General features: G+C 53.8%; 1 long non-coding RNA gene across 3 annotated transcripts in view; it reads right to left on the bottom strand.

Annotated features, from left to right (window-relative positions):
• Nucleotides 1-595: 595 nt before the first annotated feature.
• Nucleotides 596-26,579, bottom strand: part of LOC113886333 — a 54,290-nt gene continuing 28,306 nt past the window's right edge. Inside the window, exons 4-7 of one of the 3 annotated variants that reach the window (XR_003509413.1) lie at nt 12,136-12,193; nt 4,488-4,603; nt 1,771-1,926; nt 596-1,605 (exon numbers count right to left, since the gene is read on the bottom strand). This is a non-coding gene — a long non-coding RNA (uncharacterized LOC113886333). Of the gene's footprint in view, nt 1,927-4,487; nt 4,604-12,135; nt 16,523-26,579 lie in introns of those variants that run through there. The other 2 variants (XR_003509414.1, XR_003509412.1) reach the window with 2 other exon arrangements.

Raw genomic sequence — 26,579 nt, forward strand, 5'->3', positions numbered from 1 at the left:
GGCTCTCGGGGAGCCCAGGGCATCTCCGCTTGCCTTGCTCCTCTGGCTGTAAGGTCAGGTCCTTGCCCAGAAACAGGGATCCGGGAGGAACCAGCCCAGCAGCACGGCATTAAGTCGGTAAATAAGGGAAGGACGGGCGCGGGTGGGGGGCAATCCAAGTGCAGGGCCAGGGCCCGGCCGGTGGGAACCATCGCTGCCCTTCTCGTGAAGGGGGAGCCGGGTTCAGCAGTGTTTCAGCATGACCCGCCAGAGGGGACGCGACTTCTGGGGAGGCTGTGGGGGTAGTGTTTCCCGGGGAGGTTGGCACTGAACTGTGGACGCAGGAGAGTAGGCGGCCTCCCCCATGTTGGGGGGCACCAGCCAGTTCCCCGAGGCCTGAACGGAGCACATGGGGGAAAGGAGAACGCCCCTCCTCCGGCCCCACCGCCTGACCTGGGGCGGCTCCAGGCACCGCCTCCTGCCCTCAGACTGCGGTTTCCAGCATCAGGGGGCTCAGGCCTCCAGACTCAGGCTGGATGACGTCACCAAACTGGCCTTCCTGGGCCGCCAGTGTGCCCACAGCAGGTCATTCCCAGCCCCGTAACCACGCGAGCTGTTTCCTCGTAGTACATGCTTTATAGAGGGGTAGGTAGGTAATTGGCTGGATGATAGGTGGAGGGGTGTATGGATGGAAGGATGGAGAGATGGAAGGGTGGATGAATGGAAGATGGACGGATGGGTATAGATGGATATCCCACTGGTGGGCTTCCCAGGGGGCACCAGTGGTGAAAAACCCGCCCGCCAAGGCACGAGATGCAAGAGACGTGATTCCACCCCTGGGTGGGAAAGATCCCCTGGAGGAGGACAAGGGGCCCACTCCAGCGTTCTTGCCTGGAGAATCCCATCGACAGAGGAGCCTGGTGGGCTACAGTCCAGGGGGGTCACAAAGAGTCAGACATGACTGAGTGACTGAGCATGCATGCAGGCAGCCCACTGGTGCGGTTTCTCTGGAGACTCCTGACCCACACGGGGTCTCACGTCAGTGAACCTGCTACCAGGGGGCAGGCCGGTTTCCCGGAGGTCCGGCATTGTGGTGCAGAGCTGGACGCGCGACTGTGACAGGCTGGGCACCCAGCTGTAGGGGTGTCCTGCTGGGCCCAGGGGCAGCTCCTCTCCCTGCCCTCTGCTTTGCGCGGGCCCAGCAGGCAGCATGGGGCTGACTGGGGAAGGAGACACTGCCTGCCTGCCCTGGGCTCCAAGGGCCTTACAGGAGTCCAGACCCCCAACCTCACTGGGCAGTGGGGCGCTGCTGGCCTGCCCAGCTACATGACCCAGTGCCCAATGACACCCCCTTCAGGACGGGCAGCTAGGTCACCCTGCCGCCCCATGTGCAGGGGTCCACCTCTTCCCCAGCCCAGAGGGGAGCCAAACAAGGTGTCCCAAAGGGAGGTGAGGTCCTGGCAAAGGGCACAACTATGTGCCCGCACAGGACTGGCACTGACCTTCTGCATCTCAGCTTCCCCAGCAGCCCTGGGGCCCCTGGGTCACAAGGACCAAGTCCTGTAACCCCGGGGGCACCTCCACCAACTCTGCATGTCGCTCAAAGTCAGCACCCCAATGCGCCGCCTGGATGCAGGTGAAAGCAAAGCAGATGCCCAAACAAGGCCTCCGCCTCCTGTGCACAGGGTCCAAGGCACGGGGCACACAGCTCTGTCCCCTGGGCCCAGTGAGGATCTGTTTTCACAGGGATTACTCGCGCTCTGCCATGCGGTTTTCACCCAAGTGGCCTACCATGCCTCCTCCAGATCTCCTCGGCAGGGGTCAGCAGCCCGTGGACTGAGCCGACGAAAGCAAGTGTCTGAGTGGTCCTGACGCAGGGCACGCTGCTGTCCCTGCAGGTGAGGGCACAGATGTCCGGCCTCTGGCTTTCTGCATCTTAGGACAGACCTAAAAACTCAAAAACAAAGCCAGGTACTGACTGGCCGGGCAGCCACACACCGGGGGCGGGGGGGTGGGCACGTGCGTAGGTTTGTGCCGACTAAGAACACCTGGAGCAGGGCTTCCCTGGTGGTCCAGTGGTTAAGCTTTTGCCTTCAAACGCAGGGGATGTGGGTTCAGTCCCTAGCTGGGGAGCCAAGATCCCGTATGCTTTGGGGCCACAAAACCCAAACATAAAAAAAACATAAAACAGAAGCTATACAGTAACAAAGTCTCAATAAAGACTTATAGAAGCCCTGAAGCTAGGGCTGCCCGTACGCCACCACCTGATTTTTAAGGTTCACTCCTACCCCCATGGGGCGCATCTCACAGGCTGGGGACCCAATCCAGGGTCCCGTCCAGAGGTGGGGTGCCGAATCGCCGCACGTGCAGAAGCCACCCTCCTGGACATGGCCCATCGGTCCTCACACTGCTCGCTCCAATTCCAGTGCTCGCAGCAGCGCACGCGTGTTCTTGCCCAAAACCTGAAGACGTCTGTGCGTCCAGGAGACATGACTTTCCGTTCGCATGATTATTGGCTGTTTCTGTTTCCTGTTCTGCCAAATGTCTGCCTTTTGCCCATTTTTAAAATCAGATCCTATGTCTCTATCTTCTGAGGCGTGGGGAAGTCTGTATTACTGGGTAGAAGTCATTTGTTACTTGCATGGATTGTAAATACTGTCTCATATTTGCGACCTGACTTTCACTTTCCTTATAGTGACGTCTGTAAACAAAGGTTCTTTGTTCTTTAGCTTTTGATGAAAACTTTAATACAGAAAAGAAGTAGAAAGAGTAATATAATGAATACACATATATCCACGGGAAAGGCTAATTTTATGTGTCAGCTCGGCCAGGTCCTGGTGTCCAGCTATTTGGTCAAACACCAGTCAGATATTGCAGAAGGTATTTTTCGATGAGATTACCATTTTTGTGTGTTTGCACTGAGTCTTCCTTGCTGCGTGTGGCTCTTCTCTAGCTGCGGCGAGCGGGGCTCCTCGATAGATGCAGGCGCAGGCTTCTCAATGCGGCGGCTTCTCCTGTGACAAAGCCCGTGCTCCAGAGTGAGGGCTCAGTAGTGGTGCTCACGGGCTCAGTTACCCCATGGCGTGTGGGATCCTCTTGGATCAGGGATCAAACCCATGTTCCCTGCATTGGCGGGTGGATTCTTAACCTCTGGACCAACAGCAAAGTCTGATTGAACATTTCAACCAGAAGATTTGGAGTAAAACAGATCACCTTCATTGAGTGGGTGGACCTTGCCCAATCATCGAAGGCCTTCAGAGCAAAGACTGAGTTTTCCCAGAAGAAGGATTTCAACCTCAAGAGTGAAACACAGGGAGCCAGCGCCTGGGTTCCTGCCTGCCGACCTGCTCATGGAGCTCAGATGTGGCCCTCTCCCAACTGCATGAACCAGTTCCGTAGAATAAATACCTCGTTCTTCATTCTCTCTCTTTATATATAGACACACATACACATACACACACGTGTGTTTACTTTAAGATATGTGTGTATGTAAGACTCTTAAAGTCGATTCCATATGTCATGACACAGAAATTGCATAGACAAGTAGTTCAGCATTCATCTCCAAAAAAGGAAGCTGTTTCCCAGCAGACCCACAATCCCACTGCTGTGCGGCCACGTTAGCAATAATTCCCTGGCAGCGCTGAGAACACGATCTGCATTCCATTTCCACCACGTTTCCATCTTAGCTCTTATTGCTGGCTTGTTCACGCCTAGAGTCTGTCGAGCCCCCTGCCCTGGGTGTGTCTCCTCAGTCTTTTCGGATTCACAGCAGTTTCCTCCCACCCTCAGCATTTCTCCCTGAGCCACGAGCCCATTTCGGGAGCCCAGGTCAGTGGCCTGAAGGTCCCAGGTTCTGGAGGTGACGTCCTCCTGGTGCCCGTCTAAATGTGCCTCTCTCCCCTGTTTTTCATGTAACTGGAAGTGATCACTGAAGGCTTGGTGAGATGGCAAGTCACCCGCCTTAGAGGGAACCCTGCACAGGTGAGGCGTGGGGTCCTTGCTGCCCCTGCTTGGGAAGCACGGGCCTGCTTGTCACACAGGGGACGGCAGCATTTCCACTGTCAAGTTACATCTCTCCCTTGCCACGAGCAAGCACTCCATGGTCGTCCTGGTGACAGCCGTTCCCCAGCAGGCAGCCTCCTCCTGGCTGAGCGTCTGTTGGATTGATTATGACACTAGATGTGGCAACACGGCAAGTCGCTGTCGTGATAGTGAAAGTGATAGTCACTCAGTCATGCTCGGCTCTTTTCAACTCTATGGACTGTAGCCCACCAGGCTCCTCTGTCCATAGGATGCTCCAGGCAAGAATGCTGGAGTGGGTAGCCATTCCCTTCTCCAGGGGATCTTCCTGACCCAGGGATTGAACCCAGGTCTCCTGCAGATTCTTTACCATCTGTTGTGATAGGCAGCATATACATTAGTCTCATCAAGCCCTGCCTCCTACTGGTCACACCCCCATGCAACCCACTTTGTCTAGAGCATGTGGGCTGATCTAGTGACTGACTTACCTCCAACAACTGAATGAGGGACAGTGATGAGGTGTCTTCTGAGGCCAGACCCAGCTTCTGTTTTCTTATCGTCCTTGCTCACTCTGCTGGGAGTGGTGACCGTACGGAGGGCTGTCCTGTGAAGGAAGAATTGATGCTTTTGAACAGTGGTGTTGGAGCAGACTCTTGACAGTCCCTTGGACTGCAAGGAGGTCCAACCAGTCCATCCTAAAGGAGATCAACCCTGAATATTCATTGGAAGGACTGAGGCTGAAGCTGAAGCTCCAATACTTTGGCCACCTGATGTGAAGAACTGACTCATTGGAAAAGACCCTGATGCTGGGAGAGATTGAAGGCAGCAGGAGAAGGGGACAACAGAGGATGAGATGGCTGGATGGCATCACCGACTTAATGGACATGGGTTTGAGTAAACTCGGTGCTGCAGTCCATGGGGTCACAAAGAGTCAGACGTGACTTAGCAACTGAACCACACGTATAAGATTTAAAATGTTTTCTTCATTTTTTGTGTTTTTTTTTTTTTTTTATGTATTATTTGTGTGAAAAGTATTATAAACCTATCACAGTACAGGACCACATAGCCGACAGTGTTAGTTAGATACCCGGGCCGACCTTTTTAGACTTACAAGCGTGATCTCAGAACAGAGCTTGTGTGCATGCAGGGGACTTGCTGTACCACACTTGGGGCCAAGTCGCCTCATACCACCGCAGACAGCTAACATGGTGTATTTGTTACTCCTTCTGTGTCCCTTAGATGACCCTTCTCTAGGAAGACACTTTCCTTCAACTGAGACTACTCGTGAACCAGGACGATTCTTCATCTGACTTCTTCTTGAGTCAGTTCGGTCCATTCATAATTTTCTATCAATGTTTTGTTTCATTGAGGTTTTCAAATTTCACAGCCTACAACTTTTTTTCTGACACCCTACTTTGAAATAATTATAGCTTTACAGGAAGTTGCAAAGAAATATATGGAGACATCCTGGGCACGCTTCTCCCCTCCTCTAGAAAGCCTGATGGCAGAAACTGCTCTCAGCTGACCCCTCCCCGGGTCTAACAGTCGCTACTCAAAACATAACTAACCAACAAGAAAAGGGGGAAAGGGACAGCCGGCCTCAAGGACTCTTCCCAGGAGGGTGGAATCTTTAGATCATCGTTAAGAAATAGATTAATAAAAGGGACATCGAAGGGGTCAAAACAAAGGTCTTAATACAGCTGTCTCAAGGATGGCTGGGCCAAAGGGAGGTCTTGCTGGTCTCCCACCATTAACGGGCCCTGAACAAGTTTGGCCTGTTTCCACCAGTTTGGAGGAAAGCAAGAAGCAGGAAGGCAGCAGGCACAAAGAGGAAGCGGACCTACACTCTCTGGGGACAATGATCAGGCGACTTAATCAGAATAAAAGTTGACACTATCTTCAATAGTCAGGACATGGAAGCAACCCAAATGTCCACCTGCAGATAAATGGTGTGTGTATATATATACACACTATGGAATATTACTCAGCCACAAAAAGGAACAAAATAATGCTATTTGCAGCAGCATGGATGGATGTAGAGATGGTCATACTGAGTGAAGTAATTCAGACAGAGAAAAACAAATACATGAGTTGCTTTTGTGTGGAATCTAAAATACACAAATGAGCGTATTTACAAAAGGGAAATAGAGCCACAGGTGCAGAGAACAGAAGTATGGTGACCAGGGAGGAAGAGGGATACGTTGGGAGACTGGGATTCACACAGACACACCACTGCATTTGCTGCTGTTGCTCCGTCGCTCGGTCGCGTCTGACTCTTTGTGACCCCACGGACTGCAGCACGCCAGGCTTCCCTGTCCTTCACTATCTCCCAGGCTTCGGTAAAATTTATGTCCATTGAGTCGGTGATGCTATCTAACCATCTCATCTTCTGCGGCTCCCTTCTCCTCCTGCCCTCAGTCTTTCCCAGAATCAGGGTCTTGCCCAGTAAGTCAGCTCTTCACATCAGGTGGCCAAAGTATTGGAGCTTCAGCATCAGTCCTTGCAATGAATATTCAGGACTGACTTCCTTCAGGATCGATCAGCTTGATCTTGCTGTCCAAGGGGCTCTCTCAAGAGTCTTCTCCAACAACACATTTCATATACAAAATAGATAACTAATAAGATAATAATAATATAAAATAGATAACTAATAATGAGTATAGCACAGGAAACTCTACTCAAAACTCTGTAACGAACTATATGGGAAAAGAATCTGAAAGGGCGGGGCACGTGTATACGTGAAACCGGTGCACTGCGCGGCACACCGCAGCCGACACAGCACCGCACACAGAGCAGCTCAGCTCAGCTCGGTCGCTCAGTCGTGTCCGACTCTGCGACCCCACGGACTGCAGCAAACCAGGCTTCCCGTCCATCACCAACTCCCGGAGCTCACTCAAACTCATGTCCATCAAGCCAGTGATACCATCCAGCCATCTCATCCTCTGTCGTCCCCTTCTCCTCCTGCCCCCAATCCCTCCCAGCATCAGGGTCTTTTCCAGTGAGTCGGTTCTTCTCATCAGGTGGCCAAAGAATCAGAGTTTCAGCTTTAGCATCATTCCTTCCAAAGAAATCCCAGGGCTGATCTCCTTCAGAATGGGCTGGTTGGATCTCTTTGCAGTCCAAGGGACTCTCAAGAGTCTTCTCCAACACCACAGTTCAAAAGCATCAATTCTTTGGCCCTCAGCTTTCTTTTTGGTCCAGCTCTCACATCCATACATGATCACAGGAAAAACCATAGCTTTGACTAGATGGACCTTTGTTGGCAAAGTAATGTCTGTGCTTTTTAATATGCTGTCTAGGTTGGTCATAGCTTTTCTTCCAAGGAGCAAGAGTCTTTTAAATTCATGGCTGCAGTCACCATCTGCAGTGATTTGGGAGCCCCCCAAAAATGAAGTCAGCCACTGTTTCCCCATCTATTTGCCATAAAGTGATGGGAGCAGATGCCATGATCTTAGTTTTCTGAATGTTGACTTTTAAGCCAGCTTTTTCACTCTCCTCTTTCACCTTCATCAAAGGCTCTTTAGTTCTTCTTCACTTTCTGCCATAAGGGTGGTGTCATCTGCATATCTGAGATTATTGATATTTCTCCCAGCAATCTTGATTTCAGCTTGTGCTTCATCCAGCCCAGCATTTCTCATGATGTACTCTGCATATAAGTTAAATAAGCAGGGTTACAATATACAGCCTTAACATCCTCCTTTCCCAATTTGGAACCAGTCTGTGGTTCCATGTCCAGTTCTAACTGTTGCTTCTTAACCTGCATACAGGTTTCTCAGGAGGCAGGTCAGGTCGTCTGGTATTCCCATCTCTTTCAGAATTTTCCACAGTTTGTTGTGATCCACACAAAGGCTTTTGCATAGTCAATAAAGCAGAAGTAGATGTTTTTCTGGAACTCTCTTGCTTTTTCCATGATCCAGCGGATGTTGGCAATTTGATCTCTGGTTCCTCTGCCTTTTCTAAAACCAGCTTGAATATCAGGAAGTTCACGGTTCACGTATGGCTGAAGCCTGGCTTGGAGAATTTTGAGCATTACTTTACTAGCGTGTGAGATGAGTGCAATTGTGCGGTAGTTTGAGCATTCTTTGGCATTGCCTTTCTTTGGGATTGGAATGAAAACTGACTTTTTCCAGTCCTGTGGCCACTGCTGAGTTTTCCAAATTTGCTGGCATATTGAGGGCAGCACTTTCACAGCATCATCTTTTAAGATTTGAAATAGCTCAACTGGTATTCCATCACCTCCACTAGCTTTGTTCGTAGTGATGCTTTCTAAGGCCCACTTGACTTCACATTCCAGGATGTCTGGCTCTAGGTGTGATCACACCATCATGATTATCTGGGTCCTGAAGCTCTTTTTTGTACAGTTCTTCTGTGTATTCTTGCCATCTCTTCTTAATACCTTCTGCTTCTGTTAGGTCCATACCATTTCTGTCCTTTATCGAGCTCATCTTTGCATGAAATTTTCCCTTGGTATCTCTAGTTTTCTTGAAGAGATCTCTAGTCTTTCCTATTCTATTCTTTTCCTCTATTTCTTTGCATTGATCGCTGAGGAAGGCTTTCTTATCTCTCCTTGCTATTCTTTGGAACCTTGCATTTAGATAGGTATATCTTTCCTTTTCTCCTTTGCTTTTAGCTTTTCTTCTTTTCTCAGCTATTTGTAAGGCCTCCTCAGACAACCATTTTGCTTTTTTGCATTTCTTTTTCTTGGGGATGGTCTTGATCCCTGCCTCCTGTACAGTGTCACAAACCTCCATCCATAGTTCTTCACGCATTCTGTCTATCAGATCTAAACCCTTGAGTCTATTTCTCACTTCTACTGTATAATCCTAAGGGATTTGATTTAGGTCATACCTGATGGTCTAGTGGTTTTCCCTACTTTCTTCAATTTAAGTCTGAATTTGGCAATAAGGAGTTCTTCACCTGAGCCACAGTCAGCTCCCGGTCTTGTTTTTGCTGTATGTATAAATCAACTGTACTCCAAGTATAAACAAAGAAAGTAAGAGTGGACCCCAGTGTCCCTCAGCTCAGCCCTCTGCTGGGGCCACAGAGCCTTGTGCAGAGTGGACACCAGGGTCAGGGGTGGAGAGACAGGGTCCAGGAGTCCTCAGTGCCAGAGCCCTGCGCACGGTGGGACCGACACGGGCTGGAGAAGCCAACAGTCAGAACAGCGGGTGAGAGGAGCACAGGGCCACGGGCCATGGCAGGATGATGCAGTGAGGACGTCTGGGCGGCTCTTGGTGCAGCAGCCATGCCCCCTTTACCTAGTGGTTTGTGATGTGGAGATTATGCCGCAGTAAGGGATGCGTCCCCTGCCTAGTATTATGAAACCAGGCCCTGTAGATGGACCCCAGTGGAGGCCACTGGGAGGAACATCAGGGTCGATGGAATTAAGGTCGAAGTTCAGAGAAGCCTCGGGATGCTTGGACAGGCTTTATGTGATGCCACTGAGCCTCTTCCACCGGATTGTGCTGGGGGATGGGGTGGACGTGGTGTCCGGCTCGGGGATGTCTCTCCTGCCTGGTCTTGTAAAGCTCGTAACTCTGCCCTTCAAGCCGTGTTCACCGGACATGCTGAATGGGAACCAGTGAGATGACCTGAGCCACCCACCAGGGAGTAGAAGCTGGGGCGCCAGGCAGGCAGGTCCTTGAGCGATGCCCTGTGTGCAACCAAGACAGGGGCTCAGGGCAGCAGCCGTGGGCACCTCCTAGTGATGACCACCGGGACCTCAGACGAGAGAACTTCTATCTGCGTGGAGTCATCAAACACCCGCTTGCGTTTGCCTTGTTATCAGACACCCACTGGAGCTGTCCTGATGGCTGAAGGACGCAAAATGATCATGAAGGGCTTTCCTGGCGGTGCAGTGGTTAAGAATCCACTTTTCAATGCTAGAGATGCCAGTCTGATCCTTGGTCCGGGAAGATCCCACAGGCCACAGGGCAACTAAGCCTGTGCGCCCCAACAATTGAGGCTGAGCTCGAGAGCCCGTGAGCCGCAACGAGAGAAGTCACCGCAATGAGAAGCTGGAGCTCGGCAACCAGAGAGAGGCTGGCATGCAACAACGAAGACCCAGCACAGCCCCAAAATAAAACACATGAATTTAGAAAAAAAGACCATGAAACCTGAAATCCCCCCGACGTCCAGGATGACACGGGGGGTGGAGCTCTAAGGGAGCAGAGGTGCCCCGGAGAGCTTTCTACAGGGTGGTGCCGCCTGGGGAACACAAGGCCCACCACCACCCCCCACCCCGCACAGGGAGCCTCTGCTTCCCCGGGACTGACCTCGGGAGGAGCTGCTGGGCTGTGCTGTCCCTGGGACGCAGCCCGACTTGCAGCTCTCCCCTGGCCGACCGAAAGCAGCTTGTCTGGATGGCCCCGCTCTGGCCGAGCTGTACGCAGCTCAGCCTGGCATCGAGCAGGCTGGCATGTGCTCTCCTCGAAGTGGGGGGAAGCACCGGATGGCAGGGGAAGTCCTGACATTTGGGTTTTTACTGACATGTAGGCAAGCCAAAGACCTGACCATCTGGTTGGGCAGGAAGCCCGTGGACCTGGCCTGTTACAGGGACGTCCGTGAAGGACGCGGGCCCATGGAAATCTCTGTGGGAATCTGGGGTGCGCTCAGGTAGGCATGTCGATGCCCCTCAGCACAACCCCGTCGCAGGCTCAGAGGCGACTGGAATCAGCAAGCGGATCCCGGGTTCTCACCTGAGGCATACACCTGGGACCCCGGGGTGGGCAGACGTGGGGGCACCGCAGGGGGATGGGGTCCACAGCCTCAGAGGCACGGCACCCCGGGAAGAGACGGGGGTGGCTGATGGCCATGTGGCCAGTTCTCAGGGCTGGGGGGAGGCCCCGATGGAAGCCGGCAGGCGAGACTGAGGCTGGGAGCCCGTGGTCTGCATGGGGGTCCTGACAGGAACAGACGCTTGGCCCGGATGGTGTCTGGCTGACCCAGACACAGACACTCAGAGCCCTGAGAAGCCGGAAGAGGTGGGTCGCGCCAATCTGGGCAGCCAACTGCCATGGCTTCCGAACGAGGAACTCTGTAGGACCCAGAATGTGCAGCCTGGGAGCGCAGGTCTGAGGGACGAGGGACCAGCGGGTAGAACGCGGGAGGGGGCACGCACGTGGGGGCCAGCGGCGACCCCCCTGGACCGACACTTCCGTCTCCCGGGTGGGTCGGGGGCAGCGAGGGCAGAGAGGACGCTGGCATCATTGTGCAATTCCCGCCGGGCTGGGGGCGGGGGGCAGGCCCTCTTCTTTCTTCCCCAAACCACTTCAGTTTTTTCCTACCTGATGCAACACCAAAAAGACCAAGTCTGCAATGACCAGGGGCAGAAGTGGGGGGTTTCTTATGCAAGAAACGGCAACTGTGTTTTACATTTTAATTTCACTTTTTATTGGAGTAGAATTGCTTTGCAATCTTCTGTTAGTTTCTGCTGTGCAATGAAGTGATACACACCGTATATCTCTTCCCTCTTGGACCTCTCTCCCGCCCCACCCCCGACTGGAATTGATATAAATACACTTGCTTTTAGTCACTAAGTCCTGTCCGACTCTTTTGTGACCCCACGCACTACAATGCGTAAACAGGTAACTGGTGGGAAGCCGGCCGTGTAACACGGGGGTCAGCCCAGCGCTCTGTGCTGACCCACAGGCCGGGGATGTAACTGTGGTTTTAAACCTGAACGCCTCCGGGCCTAAAGCGGCCAGTAGAGCTGTGCTGCGCCGTTTGGCAAACCTGGGCTGACAGCAGATGTGGCTAGCCCGGCACTCGCCCGGAGAGGGGTGGACTGAGGGGAGGCATTCTCGGGGCTCCTATCCCAGCTGAAATCTAGACCAGCTCGTCCGGGAACCAGGGAGAGAAGGAACAGCAGCTGGGGGCAACGGGATGAACCCGCAGGTCCTGGGATGTGAGAAAGGAAACCAGCGTTACGCCAACACCCGAGAGAGGCTCAGGGCCGGCGACGCTGGTCCTCGTTTCAGCTTCACCAGAGGCCTGAGAGGTCAGGCCGCCGGGCCAAGGCCAGTCCTGCTTTGCAGCCTGACCAGATGGGCCTGCGGGCCTGAGGAGCCTCGCCCTGGGGGACGTTCCCACCCGACGTGACAATGCACTGCGCTGATTCTAGCGAGGCGCACATACCGTGTGAATTTTACCATCGTTTTGCTGGAAGGGATCCTGTCGGTGACCCGAGAGTGGCCTGTGATACAAGAAAAAAACAAATATTTGGCCTTTGTTCTGGCCCTTGACACACAGTCGCTAGAGTCCGTGGTATCTCTTGGGACGTCCCTAGCTGTCCAGTGGCTAGGACTCTGCACGTCCGCTGCAGAGGACGGGGTTCCATCCCTGGTCAGGAAACTAAGATACCGTATCCTGCACAGAGTGGCAAAAAAAAAAAAGGAATTAATTAAATAAGACCCTTTCATCTGTGAAGTAATGAGCATGCTTCGTGAGCTGAGGGGACGACAGGTGTCTGGGGGCCCCAGGTCCTTTCAGGACGAGCTCTGGTCTCCGAAAGGACCCGGTGTGATTAGAGGGTTGGCCCTGGCAGCCCCACCCCTTGACCCCTGGGCGGGGAGAGCGGCTGGGGGCTCAGTCCTGCGGCCGGGGTGTGGATGGGGGCCCCGTGGAGGGGCCAGGAGGGCCGTGTCCCCAGGAGGCCACGGACGCTCCATGGGCTCCCCTCCCTCCCCTCCTCCCCCGAGCACCGCATCCATCCGGCTGTTCCCGAGTTGTGTCTTTTTTAATAAACAGGTGCTAGTGAGTGAAGCCCCTTCCTGGGTTCTGTGAGCTGTCCTAGGAAACAATCAAAGCTGGGGGGCGGGTTGGGAACCCCCTATTCACCGTCATAGTTGGAGGCGGTCTGGACTCGGTACAGGTGTGGGGACCGTCTTGTGGGGCTGAGTCCTTAACCTGGGGGTCTGAGTAAACCAGGCTGACGCTGTCAGAATAGACTTGGACCCCCCCCCAACTGGTGTCCAGAGACTCAGAAAAGTGGATGTGGTGTTGGAACAGCCCCCTCCCCCAACCAGGGGCTGCGACAAGCAACGCTGCTACGGACATCTGTGTGCACTGTCTTGAGTGGGCGTAAATTTTCAGTTCTTTTGGAGAAATGCCCCAGAGTGTAATTGCTGGGTTGTGTGATACTCGCATGCTTAGTTTTATTGAAATAAATAAAAAGCCGCACGGTAGTCAAATGCGCTCTCACCATCCTTTTAATCTCCCGCTGAATCTGTTCGTAGGCCCCTTTCGCTTTCCTGATGCTTTTTCATTGGTTTCGTCTTTTCGTGATCCAACTTGCCAGACTTTGATCATCATGTCCATCTTTCCAGGCAAACCAGGGGCTGCGGTCCCTTCTGCACCCGCCCCGTCCCACCTCGTTACCTCTTGCTGTGGCTGGGCATTGCTATCAGCCATTCATTGCTTGGGGTAAAGGCTTTAAATTCTCTTGTTCCTGACTCCTGGCCTCCTGAGTCCTCGCCTTCACAGAGACGGTCCCGTGGGTGAGAGTGCAGGGCGGGCTCCAGGCCCCGCGTCCGTGCCAGGGAGGCTGGCCCTGCGTCCTGCCCACGTGACCGTCGGCACCCCCTCCCCTGCCTGGGGTCAGCCGGGGACGCTCACCCCACTGCGGGCTCCGGGGACAGGCCTGGGCCCTGGGCCGCATTCCCACACACAGTCTGGAGTCTGGTCTCTGGCTGCCCTTCCTCCACCGACAGAGGGGCCTGGTGGGGCCACAGTCCACGGGGTCGCAAAGAGTCGGGCACGACTGAGCACTCACAGAAACGCAGGCACACACGGCCCTGCTAACGGGCCAGCGCCCCGGCCTTCCTCACACCCGCGTCTCCCCACAGGGGCTCCTTGCAGAGTCTCGAGGGCGGCAGACAGACCTGCAGACAGACGGGCAGGCAGCCCGTGCTCAGAGGCTCTGCTGGGCTCCACCCCCGGAGCTTCTTCCTTCCCGGTGGGCGTCTGCCGGCTTCTCGGCTCTTCAGCACCGACTGGTAAGCCCCCCAGCCCCGGATCACCCCGGCGGGTGAAGGCGGTGCACTGGTGGCCATGGCCTGCTGGGACCCTGGGGGTGCTGCTGTCCGTCTTGTCACCTGCACACTGACACACCTTCCGTATGTGCAAAAACACGGCCCAGTTTCACAAATGTGGACAGGACGCAGAGGCTGGGCCGCCCCCTCAGCGCCCTCGGCCCCTGTGCTCCGGGGGCCGTATGGGTCCCTGAAGTCACTTGGTGCCCGCCCTCCCCTCCAGGTGCTGACCGGCTCCTGTCCTGGGGGCGCACAGGCTGTGCTTCGGGGGACACAGACGACACGGGCCCGTAGCAGGCGGGGACAGCCCCCTTCCCGATCTGCGGCTCTCACACGGGGCAGGGCAGTGGGGCCGGAAGCCTGATGCACACAGTCAGGGGCAACCCTGGGGTCCTGGCTGGTGGCAGGGAGGGGCAACCTCTGAGGAGCCCCCACCAGGGGTTCCCCCCCACACTCTGTACCGTGGCCCACAGAGGCCCAGGCGCCTCTCCAGATGGTCAGAGTGACCCAGGAGGACAAACACTAGGGCGGTCAGACCAGGGGGGTTTCAAGTCCACATCATGCAGGAGGGGGACAGGTGGGCACCAGTGGCTTCTGCCCTCCTGGCCCGAGAGAATGGAAAGCCCCCAGTCCAGGGACAAGTGCAGCAAGGGAGGCCCCGGTCCTGGCTCAGGGGCCCTGCAAGGCCTCAGGGGCTGTGGTCACGCAGCAGCCCCACAGCCAGGCCCCAGGTGTCCGCACCCGAGACCTCACCCTTCCCTGAGGGCTGTCGAGCACCTCCGAGCAGCTCTGGGGATGGCGAGGCTGGGGGTCTTGTCTGAGCCAACACATCTGGGGGCTCAAGGACCTCAGGGGGCAAGGTCTGAGAAGCCCCCGGGGACTGAAGTCTGCTTTGCGGGTCCCTCACATCCCCATCCCCACAGCAAGCGGCTGGGCAAGGACCCCTTGCCACCCGCTGGCAGCTTCAGGGACTACCCCCCCCACACCCAGGCCCAAGTCTCTTCCAGGCTGCAAGGATCCTGACACAAAGAGGCTGGAGTTGGGTGGGGGCCCCGGCGGCACCAGAGAACAGCCACTGCGCTGCTCAGGATCAGAACCCTGGACCCGCCGGCTGCTGCCTGTGTCCTGCCCTCAGCCTCAGAGCTGAAGGCTCCAGTAAAGCTGGGACTGGGGTCCCCCAAGCCCCGCCCCCCCCCAGGCTGCCTGGTGCCCAAGTGGCAGCAGCTCTGGGCCGTGAGCTCACTCTCGGGTCCAGCACGTGTGGCCCAGCCTGGGGGTCCCTTCACAGCCTCCACGGAGGGCGCCCAGGGTCCCCAGGGTCAGTCCTGACCCCGCACACCAGCTTGGAGGCCACGGTCTGTCTCACTCCCGTGCACTCAGCCGGGCCCCCCTCTGCCCACGGCACCAAAGCCCACGGAGCCCACCCGGGCACCAGGGCCCAGCTCAGAGCCGGCAACACCAGCAGTGCCAGAGGAAGACCCGCCAGGGACGTGGAGGAAGGAAGACAGGGCTGGGGTGGGCCCGTGGTGGGTGCTGCGGGGGTCTCAGCCCAGCTGGTGGGCAAGCTCCAGGCTGAGGCCCAAAAGGCCAGGGGAGAAGAGTGTGAGTGTGTGTGTGCACGTTGGCGTGCGTGTGTGAACACACGTGTGTGTGCACATCAGTGGGCTGCATGTGTGCACACAGCATGTATGCACACGGGGTGTGCGTGGGTACGTGTGGCTTTGTATGCACATGTGTGGGCATATGGCTGTGCTTGCATGTGTATGTGCGTGTTGAGGAGGGTGGCGTTCCAAGCAGGAGAAACCAAATGTCCAGCTGCTGGGAGGTGTGGGGCCCTGTGCCAGGAACGAGCACGCCTGAACGTCCAGTCTGGGGAGGGGTGGCGGGTCAGCTGTGGCCTCAGACTGGAGGAGTGTGAGGCTGTGACCAAAGGAGGACGGGACAGGAGACACGGGTGTGCATGGCGCCCTCTCCCTTCCAGGCTGGTGCATGTGGGCGGGCGGGACATACACACCCCACCACCCAGGCCTGGCCCTCCCGCCCCCTTGCCCACAACCCCAAAGGCCACCTGTCCCGTCGGCCAAGCTGCAGGTGGAGGACGGCTGCCAACCCGCGTCAGATGTGCCACCAGCTGCTGACACAGCCTTGAGCGCGTGTGGGGCCATGTGCACTCCCACTTCTCTGCCCTGGCAGCAGCCACCTGGGCCCTCAGGCTCGATACACAGGTCTGACCCTTCCTCTAACCTTTGCTCCGCTTGCCCCAGCTCAGACGTTCTCCTGGGCCTCTGTTACCAAGCTTTGACTTTGCCAAGTTCTGAATTTCTGAATATGTTTTCATATTCACTTTTCTTTCTGCAATGTGTGCTCATATTCATTTTCATTTCTGTTTGCAAAGTGGACCTTCTTAATCCCACCTCTTCCTTGAACACACAAGGCCAACAGCAAGCAACACACACAGCACCCTAATACACACACACAGCAACCAACACACACACACACAGCACCCTAATACACACACACACAGCAACCAACACACACACACAGCACCCTAATACACACACACAGCAACCAACACACACACACAGCACCCTAACACACACACACAGCAACCAACACACACACACAGCACCCTAATACACACACACAGCGACCAACACACACACACAGCACCCTAATACACACACACAGCGACCAACACACACACACAGCACCCTAATACACACACACAGCGACCAACACACACACACAGCACCCTAATACACACACACAGCGACCAACACACTAACACAGCACCCTAATACACACACACAGCGACCAACACACACAAACAGCGACCAACACACACACACAGCGACCAACACACACACACAGCACCCTAATACACACACACAGCGACCAACACACACACACAGCGACCAACACACACACACAGCGACCAACACACACACACAGCGACCAACACACACACACAGCACCCTAACACACACACACAGAGACCAACACACACACACAGCACCCTAATACACACACACAGCACCCTAATACACACACACAGCAACCAACACACACACACAAAACCCTAACACCACACACACAGCGACCAACACACACACACAGCACCCTAATACACACACACAGCGACCAACACACACCACACAGCACCCTAATACACACACACAGCGACCAACACACACACACAGCACCCTAACACACACACACAGCGACCAACACACACACACAGCGACCAACACACACACACAGCGACCAACACACACACACACAGCACCCTAACACACACACACAGAGACCAACACACACACACAGCACCCTAATACCACACACACAGCGACCAACACACACACACAGCACCCTAATACACACACACAGCGACCAACACACACACACAGCACCCTAATACACACACACAGCGACCAACACACACACAGCCACCCCTAATACACACAACACAGCGACCAACCACACACACGCACCCTAATACACACACACAGCTAACCAACACACACACACAGCACCCTAATACACACACACAGCGACCAACACACACACACAGCACCCTAATACACACACACAGCAACCAACACACACACACATCACCCTAACACACCACACACACAGCGACCTAAACACACACACCAGCACCCTAACACACACACACAGCAACCAACACACACACACAGCACCCTAACACACACACACAGCGACCAACACACACACACAGCACCTAACACACACACACAGAGACCAACACACAACACAGCACCCTAATACACACACACAGCGACCAACACACACACACAGTCACCCTAATACACACACACAGCGTACCAACAACACACACAGCACCCTAATACACACACACAGCGACCCAACCACACACAGCACCCTAATACACACACACAGCGACCAACACACACACACAGCGACCAAACACACACACACAGCGACCAACCACACACACACACGACCCACAACAACACACAGCACCCTAACACACCACACACAGCGACCAACACACACACACAGCACCCCTAAACACCACACACACAGCGACCAACCACACACAACACAGCACCCCTAATACACACACACAGCGACCAACACACACCCACGACAGCACCCTAATACACACACACAGCGACCAACACACACACACAGCACCCTAATACACACACACAGCGACCAACACACACACACAGCACCCTAATACACACAACACAGCGACCAACACAACACACACAGCACCCTAATACACACACACAGCGACCAACACACACACACAGCACCCTAATACACACACACAGCGACCAACACACACACACAGCGACCAACACACACACACAGCGACCAACACACACACACAGCGACCAACAACACACACAGCACCCTAACACACACACACAGAGACCAACACACACACACAGCACCCTAATACACACACACAGCACCCAATACACACACACAGCAACCAACACACACACACAGCACCCTACACACCACACACCAGCGACCAACCACACACCACACAAGCACCCCTAATACACACACACAGGACCAACCACACACACACAGCACCCTAATACACACACACAGCGACCAACACACACACACAGCACCCTAATACACCACACACAGCGACAACACACACACACAGCACCCTAACACACCACACACAGCGACCAACACACACACACAGCACCCTAATACAACACACACACAGCGACCCACACACACACACAGCGACCAACACACACACACAGCGACCAACACACACACCACAGCGACCAACACACCAACACAGCGACCAACACACACACAACACAGCACCCTAACACACACACACAGAGACCCAACACACACACACAGCACCCTAATACACACACACAGCGACAACACACACACACAGCACCCTAATACACACACACAGCAACCAACACACACACACAGCACCCCCTAATACCACACACACAGCGACCAACACACACACACAGCACCCTAATACACACACACAGCGACCAACACACACACACAGCACCCTAATACACACACACAGCGGACCAACACACACACACAGCACCCTAATACACACACACAGCGACCAACACACACACACAGCACCCTAATACACACACGCAGCAACCAACACACACACACAGCACCCTAACACACACACACAGCGACCAACACACACACACAGCACCCTAATACACACACACAGCGACCCAACACACACACACAGCACCCTAACACACACACACAGCAACCAACACACACACACAGCACCCTACACACACACAACAGCAACCAACACACACACACAGCACCCTAACACACACACACAGCGACCAACACACACACACAGCACCCTAATACACACACAAGCGACCAACACACACACACAGCACCCTAATACACACACACAGCAACCAACACACACACACAGCACCCTAATACACACACACAGCAACCAACACACACACAGCACCCTAATACACACACACAGCAACCAACACACACACACAGCACCCTAATACACACACACAGCGACCAACACACACACACAGCACCCTAATAACACACACACAGGCGACCAACACACACACACAGCACCCTAACACACACACACAGCAACCAACACACACACACAGCACCCTAATACACACACACAGCAACCAACACCACACACACAGCGACCAACACACACACACAGCGACCAACACACACACCAGCACCCTAATACACACCACAGCAACCAAACACACACACAGCAACCAACACACACACACAGCACCCTAATACACACACACAGCACCCTAATACACACACACAGCAACCAACACACACACACAGCACCCTAACACACACACACCAGCGACCAACACCACACACACAGCACCCTAATACACACACCACAGCGACCAACACACACCAGCACAGCACCCTAACACCACACACAGCGACCAACACACACACACAGCGACCAACACACACACACACAGCACCCTAACACACACACACAGAGACCAACACACACACACAGCACTCCTAATACACACCACACAGCGACCAACACACACACACAGCACCCTAATACACACACACAGCGGACCAACACACACACACAGCACCCTAATACACACACACAGCGACCAACACACACACACAGCACCCTAACACACACACACAGCGACCAACACACACACACAGCGACCAAACACACCACAGCACATGCGACCAACACACACACACACCAGCACCCTAACACACCACACACAGAGACCAACACACACACACAGCACCCTAATACACACACACAGCGACCAACACACACCACACAGCACCCCTAACACACACACCACACAGCGACCAACACACACACACAGCACCCTAATACACCACACACAGCGACCAACACACACACACAGCACCCTAACACACACACACAGCAACCAACACAACACACACAGCACCTAATACACACACACAGGCAACCAACACACACACAGCACCCTAAATACCACACACACAGGCAACCACCACACACACCCAGCACAGCACCCTAATACACACACACAGCAACCAACACACCACACACAGCCACCCTACACACACACACAGCGACCAACACACACAACCAAGCACCCTAACTACACACACACAGCGACCAACACCACACACACAGCACCCTAACACCACACACAGCAACCAACACACACACACAGCACCCAACACACACAACACAGCAACCAACACACACACACAGCACCCCTGAACACACACACACAGCGTACCCAACACCACAACACAAGCACCCTTAATACACACCACACAGCGAACAACACACACACACAAGCCCCCCTAAGACACAACACAGCAACCAACACCACACACACCAGCACCCTAACTACCGACACACACAGCAACCAACACACACACAGCACCCTAATGACCACCACACACAGCAACCACCCCCCCCCCCAACCACAACAACACAGCCACCCTAATACACACCCACACAGCGACCCAAACACACCACACACAGCACCCTAATACACACACACAGCGACCAACACACACACACAGCACCCTAACACACACACACAGCAACCAACACACACACACAGCACCCTAATACACACACACAGCAACCAACACACACACACAGCGACCAACACACACACAGCGACCAACACACACACACAGCACCCTAATACACACACACAGCAACCAACACCACACACAGCAACCAACACACACACACAGCACCCTAATACACACACACAGCACCCTAATACACACACACAGCAACCAACACACACACACAGCACCCTAACACACACACACAGCGACCAACACACACACACAGCACCCTAATACACACACACAGCGACCAACACACACACACAGCACCCTAACACACACACACAGCGACCAACACACACACACAGCGACCAAACACACACACACAGCGACCAACACACACACACACAGCACCCTAACACACACACACAGAGACCACACACCACACACAGCACCCTAATACACACACCAAGCGACCAACAACACACACAGCACCCTAATACACACACACAGCAACCAACACAACACACACAGCACCCTAATACACACACACAGCGACCAAACACACACACAGCACCCTAATACACACACACAGCAACCAACACACACACACAGCACCCTAACACACACACACAGCGACCAACACACACAACACAGCACCCTAATACACACACAGCGACCAACACACACACACAGCACCCTAACACACACACACAGCAACCAACACACACACACAGCACCCTAACACACACACACAGCAACCAACACACACACACAGCACCCTAACAACACAACACAGCGACCACACACACACACAGCACCCTAAATACACACACACAGCGACCAACACACACCACAGCACCTAATACACACACACAGCAACCAACACACACACACAGCACCCTAATACACACACACAGCAACCAACACACACACAGCACCCTAATACACACACACAGCAACCAACACACACACAGCACCCTAATACACACACACAGCGACCAACACACACACACAGCACCCTAATACACACACACAGCGACCAACACACACACACAGCACCCTAACACACACACACAGCAACCAACACACACACACAGCACCCTAATACACACACACAGCAACCAACACACCACACACAGCGACCAACAACACACAGCGACCAACACACACACACAGCACCCTAATACACACACACAGCAACCAACACACACACACAGCAACCAACACACACACACAGCACCCTAATACACACACACAGCACCCTAATACACACACACAGCAACCCAACCACACACACTGCACCCTAACACACCACACAGCGACCAACACACACACACAGCACCCTAATACACACACACAGCGACAACACACACACCACAGCACCCTAATACACACACACAGCGACCAACACACACACACAGCACCCTAATACACACACACAGCAACCAACACACACACACAGCACCCTAATACACACACCACAGCGACCAACACACACACACAGCACCCTAATACACACACACAGCACCCTAACACACACACACAGCGACCAACACACACACACAGCGACCAACACACACACACAGCACCCTAATACACACACACAGCGACCAACACACACACACAGCACCCTAACACACACCACACAGCAACCAACACACACACACAGCACCCTAACACACACACACAGCAACCAACACACACACACAGCACCCTAACCACACACACAGCGGACCAACACACACACACAGCACCCTAATACACACACACAGCGACAACACACACACACAGCACCCTAATACACACACACAGCAACCAACACACACACACAGCACCCTAATACACACACACAGCAACCAACACACACACAGCACCCTAATACACACACACAACAACCAACACACACACACAGCACCCTAATACACACACACAGCGACCAACACACACACACAGCACCCTAATACACACACACAGCGACCAACACACACACACAGCACCCTAACACACACACACAGCAACCAACACACACACACAGCACCCTAATACACACACACAGCAACCAACACACACACACAGCGACCAACACACACACAGCGACCAACACACACACACAGCACCCTAATACACACACACAGCAACCAACACACACACACAGCAACCAACACACACACACAGCACCCTAATACACACACACAGCACCCTAATACACACACACAGCAACCCAACACACACACACAGCACCCTAACACACACACACAGCGACCAACACACACACACAGCACCCTAATACACACACACAGCGACCAACACACACACACAGCACCCTAATACACACACACAGCGACCAACACACACACACAGCACCCTAACACACACACACAGCAACCAACACACACACACAGCACCCTAATACACACACACAGCGACCAACACACACACACAGCACCCTAATACACACACACAGCGACTAACACACACACACAGCACCCTAATACACACACACAGCGACCAACACACACACACAGCACCCTAATACACACACACAGAGACCAACACACACACACAGCACCCTAATACACACACACAGCACCCTAATACACACACACAGCACCCTAATACACACACACAGCGACCAACACACACACACAGCACCCTAATACACACACACAGCGACCAACACACACACACAGCACCCTAACACACACGCAGCATTCTGTTTCCAACTTTCACCCTTGGCTTTTGGCTCAGTCTCCTCGCGGTCCACTTGCAAAGTGACCACGAAGTGTTCTTTACTCAATGCCCCAGCATCACGTGAACCATAGCTCCAGCCTCTGCTCTCACAGCCACTGTAACTGAGCAGGACCCGAGGGGGCTTCCCACAACAGAAACCCCCCACCCCGCCAATGTCCTCCACCTGCCTTTTATCTGTAGAGAAACTTTAGTCAAAGGATAAATTTAATCAGAGAAACGAGAAAATGTAGAAACAAAGAAAAAAGTCAAATAAGACAAAATAATAATAGTTTAGCCACTAAACAGAGTCAAGGACCTTTAGTTCCTCCTCCAGGGCTGAGCCATATCCTTTGAGCTGTTTTGCAGATACTGAGCTTCCCTGTGGCTCAGATGGTAAAGAATCCACCTGCAACACAGGAGACCTGGGTTCAATCTCTGGGTCGGGAAGATCCCTTGAAGAAGGAAATGGCAACCCACTTCAGTATTCTTGCCTGGAGAATTCCATGGACAGAGGAGTCTGGCGGGCTACAGTCCGAGGAATCACAAAGAGTCGGACACAACAGAGTGACTAAACCCACAAGCCCCCACCAGGTGGAGGAAGTTAATTGTGTGCTGCCCACCTGCATGGAGACCCCAGACCCGTTGGAACCAAAAGGTTGATGATGCTGACTCCCAGTTACCTCACCACCAACCAATCGGAAGAGTATCCACAAGCGATCACCCTCCCCACAATCCCCTCCCTCACCCTGGAAGCCTCCAGGGAGTTCGGCCTTTTGAGCACCAGCCGCCTGTACTCCTTGCTCGGAGCCTGCAATAGCCGCCGCTCTTTCCTCCACCGTGACTCAGTGTGCGTAGACTGGCCGGACTGCACACAGGCAGGTGGACGCAGGTCTGGTTTGGTAACACCAGCAGCCTGTCTGCTAAGCCGGGGCCACGTCATCTCAGGTCACGTCATCTCAGGTCTGGAGCCTATTTGTCACCACAGCACAACCTGGCCTACATGACTAATACGGGAAAAGTTTTTGACTGTTGTCACAGCAGAACACCAAAATGAGCAACTACCCAACAGGTTGCCCGGATGCCAGGCGGTGCGCTCTGCAGAGCCTGAAGCAGGGCTCAGACTGCCTGGGCTCATGGCCCTGTCCGGGCGTTGGCTGCTGTCCCCAGACCTGGCTCCATGCCACCTGTGCCTCATCCTTGAGAAGGCTGGCCTGCTGCGTCATCTTGATGAGAACAAGAGTGAGTCATATGACTAAGACTACAGTCAAGGGCAAAACTCCCCAGCGACAGTGGGCAGGCACCCCCAGGTCCCACAGCAGAAGTGTGGGCACAGACAAGGCTGAGGGTCTGGGGACACCAACACGATGCCAACTTTTCAAGTCAAAAGCTGCAGGACCAAGAGGAGGCACATGCCAACCTGACATGTCACCAGCTGGTGGCCTGGACCTGGCATGGCCATAGCCACAGGCGGGGCAGGCGGGGATGTGTTCTGTGTGTGAGAAGTCATCTGGTGGGCAGGCGGCCCTGTGGGAAGAGGTAAGGCTAGGTGCTGGGCAAACAGAAAGACTGCCATCCCCCACGTCCAATACGGGCACTCGGGGTCATGTGACTGTGTTCCGACCAGTGGGATTGCAGGGGGAGGGAAGCAAGCTACTTCCCACCTGGTCCCCCCTTTCAAGGTGACCTTGGAGGCCACAAGTTTCCAAAAAACAGAAGATGAGGAAGAGTTGGTAGAGAGATCTGACAGAATGTGGGCCACTGGAGAAGGGAATGGCAAACCACTTCAGTATTCTTGCCTTGAGAACCCCATGAACACTATGAAAAGGCATAATGATAGGATACTGAAAGAGAAACTCCCCAGGTCAGTAGGTGCCCAATATGCTACTGGAGATCAGTGGAGAAATAACTCCAGAAAGAATGAAGGGATGGAGCCAAAGCAAAAACAATACCCAGCTGTGGATGTGACTGGTGATAGAAGCAAGGTCCGATGCTGTAAAGAGCAATACTGCATAGGAACCTGGAATGTCAGGTCCATGAATCAAGGCAAATTGGAAGCGGTCAAACAAGAGATGCCAAGAGTGAATGTCGACATTCTAGGAATCAGCGAACTGAAATGGACTGGAATGGGTGAATTTAACTCAGATGACCATTAAATCTACTACTGCAGGCAGGAACCTCTCAGAAGAAATGGAGTAGCTGTCATGGTCAACAAAAGAGTCCGAAATGCAGTACTTGGATGCAATCTCAAAAACAACAGAATGATCTCTGTTCGTTTCCAAGGCAAACCATTCAATATCACAGTAATCCAAGTCTATGCCCCAACCAGTAACACTGAAGAAGCTGAAGTTGAAAGGTTCTATGAAGACCTACAAGACCTTTTAGAACTAACACCCAAAAAAGATGTCCTTTTCATTATAGGTGACGGGAATGCAAAAGTAGGAAGTCAAGAAACACCTGGAGTAACAGGCAAATTTGGCCTTGGAATACAGAAGGAAGCAGGGCAAAGGCTAATAGAGTTTTGCCAAGAAAATGCACTGGTCATAACAAACACTCTCTTCCAACAACACAAGAGAAGACTCTATACATGGACATCACCAGATGGTCAACACCGAAATCAGATTAATTATATTCTTTGCAGCCAAAGATGGAGAAGCTCTATACAGTCACTAAAAACAAGACCAGGAGCTGACTGTGGCTCAGACCATGAACTCCTTATTG

The sequence above is a fragment of the Bos indicus x Bos taurus genome, chromosome 29, assembly GCF_003369695.1.
Source record: "Bos indicus x Bos taurus breed Angus x Brahman F1 hybrid chromosome 29, Bos_hybrid_MaternalHap_v2.0, whole genome shotgun sequence".
NCBI classification, from domain to species: Eukaryota; Metazoa; Chordata; class Mammalia; order Artiodactyla; family Bovidae; genus Bos; species Bos indicus x Bos taurus.